We start from the raw sequence: 9,380 nt of genomic DNA, 5'->3' as shown, positions 1-9,380 counted from the left end.
TACAAAGTCAGTTTATTGCCCCCACAATCTGGGTCCTCTGGATGCTTCTCAGGAAAAAAAAATCACTTGCTGTGTTACATTTGAAAGATCTCCCACTCCCCAATAGTACTTACTAAAAGTTCTACCTTGTTTTTCATTCCATCTTTGTAGACTCTCTCCTTCTGTTACAAGTTCTGGATGCTGTTTTCTTGCTCTCGTTAGATAAGAAATAGCCAGGGATGAACCAATAAGACTGTTATTTTGTAACAGAAAGCTGCTGGTGTTTTTTTTTCCAATTGTGTTCTGGAACAATACATTAGGGAACTCAACCTGTGATTCATGGATGGATTTTACTGCCTTTGAGTCAGTGTTGAATCCTGGTAAATGCCTGGACCAGTTTCTGCAGTCATCTTGGCAAGATTTTCAGAACTAGCTTGCCATTCCCGGGGCTGAGAGAGGGGGCTGGCCCAAAGTCACCCAGCTGCCTTTATGCCTCAGGCAGGACTGGAGGGTTGGGGGAATGAAACCATAAAAACAATGCTTTCTGACCCCTGTTATTAACACAGCTGCCTGCAATTACTGCAGGTTCGAATCTCACCAGGCTCAAGGTCGACTCAGCCTTCCATCCTTTCTAAGGTAGGTGAAATGAGGACCCAGTTTGTGGGGGCAATAAGCTGACTTTGTATAAATATACAAAAGTATGAAGGCTATTGCTTAACGCATTGTAACACATTGTAAGCCGCCCTGAGTCTCCGGAGAAGGGCGGCATATAAATCAAAATTAAAAAAAAAAATTCAGAAAACTGAGTTGAATAAACCATGGTTATTAACCTTTTTTTTTTATCCCACCATAGACGAGGCACATGTTCAATTCACGTATTATTTGGTTTTGAACCTAGTAGGTTATGTGAATCCTGCCTCTGTAGGTTATGTTTAACCAAGTGTGAGTTCCACTTTGATGTGAAGCTTGAGCTTCAGCAAAAACTAGCCAGCCTATATAGCTGCAAATTCACTATAGTATTTTACTTAGCATATCCAAATGTCTGAGAATGACCCCAAGCACAGACAGTAGAGTAAGAAAGATGACCTTGTTGGAGATACATAGGAACTTGCCATTAGCTAGGGAGAAGGGGCTGAAGCACTTTTAAAGTCCAGAACAACTGGATAATATTTGGAAGCAGTTCAGACAGATACTCCCTAATCCACTTCATATAAGAAGGGGGAGGAGATCCAGCACAACCAGACGACTTATTGTTTTGTTATAGCCATTTCAACTAAGGTAGTTTTAGCCTTTTAGGGGAACTGATTTCCTTGTCTGGTCTACCAAATGGGGCCAATTAACCATACTAGACTCCAGAAAAAGTTAGATCTGGAATTATCTTTAGTAAACCAAATGTTGCCTGGCTATGCCAAATGAGGCTGAGTTAGTGTCAGAGAACTCTACTGTGAAAATAAAGTCGCCTAATAAAATGTACTAGAGGTGAAAAGACCTCAGAATATATTGCAGTTTGACTCCAGTGACTTTAAAAAACAAATACACAAAAGAAAAGGAACAGTGTATGGTATAATTTGAGGACAGTCATAATTCTGTTTCCCTCCCAGGATTGCTATGTTTGAAGTGCATCTTGAATCTAGATCAAAGAGATTCTCGGAGACAAAGGTAACATAGATTATATCATCAGTGCTGCTGCTCTGTCCCATTTATATGTGGGAGAAAGTGTTTTAATTAGCTAATTCATCAGCAGTACCCTCCAAAGAGGGTCACATTAGCGCACATAGGATGAAAACAACCACTTTTAATGTATTCCTCAGACAATGCTGCCAGCTTCAAAAAGAATCTTAAAATTGATTGGGAAACAAATTTAAATGTATTGTTAAGCATAGTTCTTCATGTGTATTTTTTCGTGGGCTACTTGCCTTTCTAATTATCCTATGGGTATAATAAGTATGAACAAATGAGAACTTCTACAAGCTTTGTACTTAAGTAGACATTTAATCTAATCTATCACAAATATGAAAAACTTTTACAATATTTGGCACCTATGAAATGATGCTATTATGTCCAATTTTTTGCCTCTGCAAATTAGTATTTTTCTGAAGACTTAATCCTCTTCTACCCAGGCTTATTTCTGCGTATTAGGTAATCACAATTCTAAATTGTATATAAATAGGTTCAGATGTTAAATATAAGATATTAAAATTGTTATTGTTTCTCTCCGGGAGATAGGTTTCCATTAAAAATATGGAGTTGCTCATTGTCTGTCTTGCTAGCATTTTTTCAAACGGTCACACACCAGGTAGACTGTTCATTCAGCCGTGCGAGTTATAGTGGGTGCGCCTAGATACCACCCACATTACACCAATTCTCCGTGAGCTGCACTGGCTCCCTATTGGTCTCTGGGTGCATTTCAAGGTGTTGGTCATTACCTTTAAAGCCCTATATGGCTCAGGGCCAGGCTATCTTCGAGACCGCCTTCTACCACATAGCTCGCAGCGACTGGTAAGATCCCACAGAGTCGGTCTCCGGATCCCGTCAGCTAAACAATTTCGGCTGGCGGGCCCATGGGGGAGGGACTTCTCTGTGGCTGCACCGGCTCTCTGGAACCAATTACCTCCTGAGGTCCGGACCGCCCCCACCCTATTGGCCTTCCGCAAAGCGGTGAAAACCTGGCTCTTCTGGCAGGCCTGGGACCGTTGATCTCATTATAATGATCTTGTGAGACCCGGCCACGAATTGGAGTGCATGTGTTTTAATGTTTTTAAAGTTTTTAATGTTTTTCTTTTTAACATTTTTTATGGGATTGTTCACATTGTTTTATTCTTTGTTGTAAGCTGCCCAGAGTCCCTTGGGAGTTGGGCGGCATAGAAATGCGACAAAATAAATAAATAAACAAATAAATAAATTGACCACAGTCTCCTTACTCATTCTTAATATTGATTTATACTTTTTGAAATACTGCCCATTTTAATTGGGTTGATTTGATGTGAAATTTTGGAATTTTCTTATACTATCCTGCTACCAGTGCTTTTCTAATCAACTGGAAATTTTAAGACTTTGTGAGGGAATGTACGTCTTATGGCTCGGTAAGTGGGAGTACTCAGTCCATTTTCTAACTATGGGCATTTCCACACTGCCAACCACTTCTATTTCCCAATCCCTCAAAGCAGTTTGAAAATTTTGTGGATTTTCCAACTGTGGCAAGGAGAATTAGTGCATCTCGGAACAAAAAAAGGAAGAGAAGGAGAGACTTGAACAACAGCGCTTCTATCAAATCATCTCTAGGACAGGGTGAAAGTAGCTTGTTTCCTCTGTTCCCATCTTGGGGAGTGCATGAGTTTTTCCTCCATGTGGAGAATCCAGTTTTACTTATTAAACCTACCTTCTTAGGCCCCCATGGCTGGAATTAAATGCCAGAGGGTTTCTCGTGCTTCGGTTCACAAGCCTATATATGTCCATTTATTTGAGCAGCAAATAAATATAATTTAGAGAGCCATCTAAATCCCTAACTCTTGGGGCCACGAACGGTATCATTTCAGGACAGAGCCAAAATAAAAAGAACAATGTAAAGTTCAAACTCCGAAAAGAAAAAAAAAGACATTTGAGCTAATATCAAATTAAGAGAGCATTACCACGGATCTTATTAATCCAATGCAGGCGGGAGGGAAACAGGCTTCGGACTTTTAAAAAACGCGCAGGATGGAAGCCAAATGATCGGCGAAGAGACGGAATGATGGTTTTTGGAACCCTTGGGTGACATTCTTTGATCGATGTGTACGGAGCCTGCCAACTCTCTCCAATTATACCGATAGGGCAGAAACTATCGGATTCTAAAAAGTAAATTAATTTATTTAAACTGGAACAATTTCGTGGTGAGTAAACATTGTGTCTCGGGCAGCAAAAGCAAGAGGATCGCTTGGCTCCAAAACATTAGAAAATCCCTTCCGGGATCGGCTTACTTGAAGTCACAGCTGGGTGGCCCGAAACCTGACGTCTTTATTTCTCCTTTCTTGGAATTGACCTTCTCATACGATTCCTGTTGGTTTCTACTTCCAATGAATTCGGGCTGATCGCTTACACGGGAATCAAACTGGTGGGGCGCAGGAAGTGTAAATTCACACGCTATCATATTAGCAAAACAGTAAATCAAGAAACATAAAACTGTGTACGTTGTTGCAAAAGAAAAGCGGCATTTAATTATTTATTATTAATTGACGCATACATACAAAACAACAGAAGCGGCCCGGATTCTACAAGACTCCGGCCAGCTTACAACTTTAAAAATAAGAAACAGTAAACACAAGAACCGAAGTCTTCAGGCATATTCAGATACCGATTTAACATACAGCATTTCTCTTTTTTTCAGGGGAAACCCACGCGCTCGATTTTACGCCGGAATTTGCGCTTGAGGAATCCGCCATCGAATCGCAAAAACAATAATAAATCGATATCAATATGATACTGAACAGCAACGTGCGCCAGTATTGGTTAACTCTAGGCGGCATGCATTCCTAATACTGTACTCCGGCCTCCTAGTTTTGTTTAGGCTTGGGACATATAGAAAACCCTGAGGTCTTCCGAGCAATCTTAAATTAACCAATACTGGCCCACGTTCCACCTAGTTCCCACTGTCACGGGATGGATTGACAACCGTAACTCTCCTTATTAAGGAGCAAACCGGGGATACTTGACCGCAACCGCCGCTGTTATAATGAAGCTCACACACAAGTGTACTCGGCTCCCAGACACGCCCCGCCGCTTTCTTTTACTATACTAGCGCCCCCTCTCGATGCTCTCGAAGTTCGGCTGCGCCGCCTTCTCTTTCCTTTCACCATTCCCAAACGCCGGCTGCCTTTTTTTAAACACGCTAATCGATACGCTAGGCATTCGGGGTCGTTCCTGCAATTCAGGAATCTCCGGATCGAGGCTCTTTTCTCACCCTTCCCGGCTACTACGCGGCTTCTTTCTCATCTCTCCATCGATCGGCTCGGCCTTCAACCCATTCCGCCTTACAACGGAACGAGTCCTTCGGAGCGCGTTCGATGCGCTCCGTGCTCGCTTTCCCCCCCCCCTCCCCTTTGACGGAACGAATACCCTGGACGCTTTTTTTTTCTCTCTCTCTGGCCACTCGAGCTTCTCGACGCTCTTCTTCCCGTGCCTGTCTCCTAGCAGAGGGACCGGAAGTGGCTCGAGGAGGGGAGGGGGGGGCTCGGTCCCTCCTCAGGTGAAGGCGCTGCTGATGGAGCCGCCGTTGTGGAGCCATTGAGCCCCCCCTACCCCCCTCCCAGCGGTTGGGCCGGGGGGGCCTTCCCTCTAACGAGAAGCGACCGGACTTGGAGCCCCGCAATTCAGGTGAGGAGGAAGAGGCACGGTGTACGGGGCGGGGGGGGGGCGGGGAGAGAGGCAGCCGGGGACAACGAGCAAGAGAAGCAGCCGGAAAAGTGGGGAGTCGGAAAGTGGGGTTGAGGTGGAGGGAGGGGTGGAGGGAGGGGGTAACAGTTGGGTCAGATCTCGGAGGCTCCGGTTGTGCTTGGGAAGAAGGACTGCGAGGCGATGATGGGAGCCGAGGCAAAGTGGTGGCTTGCCTTATTGGGAGTCACTATTGCAAGAGGTGGTAACTAAGGAACTGCTTTTGCCAGTAGGGAGAAAAGGCTCGGGGGAAACTTGGGCTGCGCCTTGGGGTGGGGTGTGTGTGGGGTGGGGAGAAGGAGCAAGGATTTGCTGGGCGAGGGAACAAAGAGGGATTGTGTGGGTGTCTGGGGGGCAGTTGGGGAGTGCAGCTGATCGTGGGTGGTGGTGGAGGAGGAGGAAGCAGCTAGCGAAGTTGCCGTTCTTCAAGTGGGGTTGAGCTTGGTTCCACGGATTGGGAAATTGGCAAAGGAAGAAGCGCTGGTCATTCCAATCTGCTCTTGGCCCGAACTGTTTTAAAAGCAATCGCGAGTGTTCGAAGTCCTCTTAGTGATCAATACTTCGGAGTATATTGCCTTGTATCGAAGCTACAAACCGTAGGGTTATTGGTGCGTGTTTGGAGATTTAGTTTCACGCCGTAGCGATCTCTCTTTTGGGCCAGAAATATGCTTCCGACTGTAGCTTTGGTGGTTGTTGCAATTAATTAGCTACCATGTAGTATTTATCTTCAGGTACATCTTTGCCTGGAAGGGAAGGTATTTTGGCATGGTGCTTCTGTTGTATTAATGCTCGGTGTTGTTTGTTTCTGGGGGGGTGGGAAAGAAAACTCTTATGTGTATTAGTTGTCGAGATGGGGGGGGCAGATAAATTTAGCTGATGTTAAATCTAAAATGCTCTAAAGGCTCGCTTATGTAGCCTGATTGCCTGTGCGTTTTTAGTAGTGTGTTTTAGTGGAGAAAAACTTCCTCTTGCCGAATAACTTGGCTAGCAGGTAGTTGCTCTAAACTCCAACTTTTTGCTATGTTAAAGTTTGTTATAAAAAAATAAGGCATTCCAACTTTAAAACATGAGAATACATTTTTCTTCTCTGTGTATGGATGCGTGTGTTTGAGAGAGATGAAAATAAATAGCAAATGCCAGTATCTCTGAAAACGCAGTTCAAGAATCAATAAACCTGTTGAGCAATGTGTAGAAAGTTAGTTTTCACTACTTTGTATTCTGTTTAATCTGAGAACTTCTTTGCTACTACATTGGGACTTGCTTTTGGGAGATGATGATTATTCAAACTAGTTAAAGGTCGAAGTGTAGAGGCTACCTTGTTCTGGAACCAATAGTTTATGTGAGTAGAAATCAACACTATAGCATCCAGTATCACATTCCAATTAGCATAGCTCTCAGGTTTGGCTGCCTTGTCATCTCTAATTAATAAAGGTTTGCTTTGAGGCAGTCAACGGATGCCTAGCTAGCCAGCTTTTATCACAGTATTCTTAAGTGACAAGCTCATGTAGGACTTTCTGATTAGTACTTCAGCTATGTTGGAGAAGTCGCTACTATGATTGTCTTGATGAATCATTTGATCACTCTTAGGTTTTGAGTGAGTTTTTGCACATTACAAGACATTTATAGAAGTTATGGAAAATGTGTTCAGCTATTGAAATCTAGCTAAGATCAAATCAGAGGCTCTGTTATGAGACAGACAGTATCTACTTTCAAAAAACATGATTGGTGTGGCTAAAATGTTCTTTTCCAGTTGAATTACCCTATAAAACAGACTTCATTCTCTAGACTCTATAGAATTTTAATAAAAGTTCTATCAGGCAAATGAATCTTAGGATAGTTTTAAGATTGTTTGAAGGTAGAGATTTTTTTAGTCCAAACTTATCGGTAGTAATTAGTTTTCAAGTTTTCTTTGCTCCCTAATGCTAATGATATGCCATATTAGTTTCTGATCAGTTATAGTTTCTTTGTCGTCATGGAAACTACAACTTGCTGACTTCAAGGTTTTAGTGTTTAATATGATTTAATATTAAAATATCAAGTTTTATTATGAAATGAACCGTTCTTGTTGCTGACTAATTTTTAAATTTTTTTTTTCATCATTTGGGGGATTTTCTCTTTTCAGGTCTAATAGCCTAACTTTATACAAATTTAGTAAGAAATAAAGTCCACTGTGTTTAACGGATCTATAAGGTTGATGGTGCTGGTTTTGCAATTTTTATGGCTAAGAGAGTGACTCAGTCTAACTAACTTAAGATAAAATAAAGATTTCTACTATGGACATACTACCTAATTTATAGTTCTGAATCCAAGATGTTGTATTGCATCACACATACAGGTTAAAAATCTGTAATCACGATAAATGGGTAGTGTACTTTATTTAATGCTTCCTGCAAGTGGCTGCAGTGGAAATAAAAACAGTGTAACTCTAATATTTCAAGGTTTGTTTTTTTTTAGAAATGATGGGGTTCTACATGTTTTAGCAACTGTCACTTTCCAGATATTATGTTGTAGTCTCAAGTTCCACCAAGAATCCTTTTTGAGAACTTTGCTCAGACTGGGTGTCTGATGACTCTAGTAAGAAGTTGCATGGAACCAAGTCGTCTTTGAAGCTATACCAATGTAATTATAATATTACTTTAAATTATATAAGTTGCTCTAAATTTTAATGGCCTTGGTTATGTATATTATGGGTAAGAATGGTTCATTGTAATAAATCTTTCAGTAAAATAATGTTTCTATTTTTGCCACTTTACTACTTTCATTTAAATTTTGGGACCAAAGGGCTTTAAAAATGGAATGACCAAATGGTCATTTCACTTCTATTTCTGTGTGGTAGAACACACTAAGTCTAAGATATATAGCATATTCTATGCTACTACCCTTATTACAAATCTGGACACATGACTATTAAGGTTTAAGAGTAATGTCTGAGGGGGAAATTAAGGCCATTTTCCAGAGCATCCTTTACAAAAATAGATGAAATGTGGCTCAAGAATTCCAGACCATCTTTTAGGGCAAGCAAAACAGAAAAGTTCAGAAAAAGTGAGTTGCTTTAAAATAAAATGGAATACGAAATTTACTAACCACTAAGATTTTGTGAACCAGGAAATCAATGCAATGAATCATGGATTTATGGAAATATGAAATAATCCAGATAATGATTGAATCTCTCTTATATATGGCTATTTTTCCTATTGAGTATGATTAACAGTATCACAAAGATTCAGACAAACCATCTGCCCCATTCAGGTTCAGCCCAATCAGTTAGAATAGTTAGGGAGAAACTTCTTATAATCACATATTTCTGAGAGACTTTTTTCTAGCAAGTCATAAATATGAGTCAGTTGCCAAGCATCTGAATTTTGATCTTGTGACCATGGAGATGCTGCAATAGTTGTAAGTGTGAAAAAGGATCATGTCACTTTTTTCAATGTTTTTGTAACTTCAAAAGGTCACTTAACAAGCTCGCATAAGTCAAGGACTACCTGTATGCAGCATACAGAATTTATTTTTTCAAACTCAATTCTGCTCTTAGGAAGAGGATAAAATGAGACTGAGTTTTGTGAATATGTTTATATTTGGGTGTAAACTTTTCCGCTTTTTGTTTTTCATAGAAGAATGAGGGAGAAATATTTTAATCCTATTTCAGCAAAGTTGATAACTGATTGTATGACAGTAGAACTTTCCAAGTTCTCTGTGGAGGCTGAATTGAGGCACTAAGAAGGAGCTTTCTACTTTGGACAAAAGCATTTTTAACATAGTGACTTGGATGGGGCCATGCAATTTTAGTCTGCCAAATGAAATTATATGCTCTCGTGTTCTCAACTGCCAATAAGCAGATTACACCCAAAAGAATATAAGAGTGGTGGACAAAAAGACATAAGAAAGTCAGCACTGGTAAAAAAAATGTCCTAATTTATTACCTTTATTGTTTGTTAATTTAGTGGATTTGTTATGCAATATGATACTGAGGTAGTATCGTAGCAGTGGCCTTT

General features: G+C 40.9%; 1 protein-coding gene across 3 annotated transcripts in view; it reads left to right on the top strand.

Annotated features, from left to right (window-relative positions):
- The first annotated feature begins 5,272 nt into the window (after positions 1 to 5,272).
- IKZF4 (IKAROS family zinc finger 4) overlaps positions 5,273 to 9,380 on the top strand; it is a 78,585-nt gene continuing 74,477 nt past the window's right edge. For 2 of the 3 annotated variants that reach the window (XM_070937746.1, XM_070937748.1), the window contains exon 1: positions 5,273 to 5,328. The gene's annotated coding sequence lies outside the window, so the exon portion shown is untranslated. Of the gene's footprint in view, positions 5,329 to 5,505; positions 5,588 to 9,380 lie in introns of those variants that run through there. The other variant, XM_070937747.1, reaches the window with a different exon arrangement.

This window comes from Pituophis catenifer, unplaced genomic scaffold (assembly GCF_029215685.1).
Source record: "Pituophis catenifer annectens isolate HBS135680 unplaced genomic scaffold, rPitCat1.0.hap2 SCAF_2, whole genome shotgun sequence".
In the NCBI taxonomy this organism is placed as follows: Eukaryota; Metazoa; Chordata; class Lepidosauria; order Squamata; family Colubridae; genus Pituophis; species Pituophis catenifer.
This window is presented reverse-complemented; position numbering and strand designations above follow the sequence as displayed.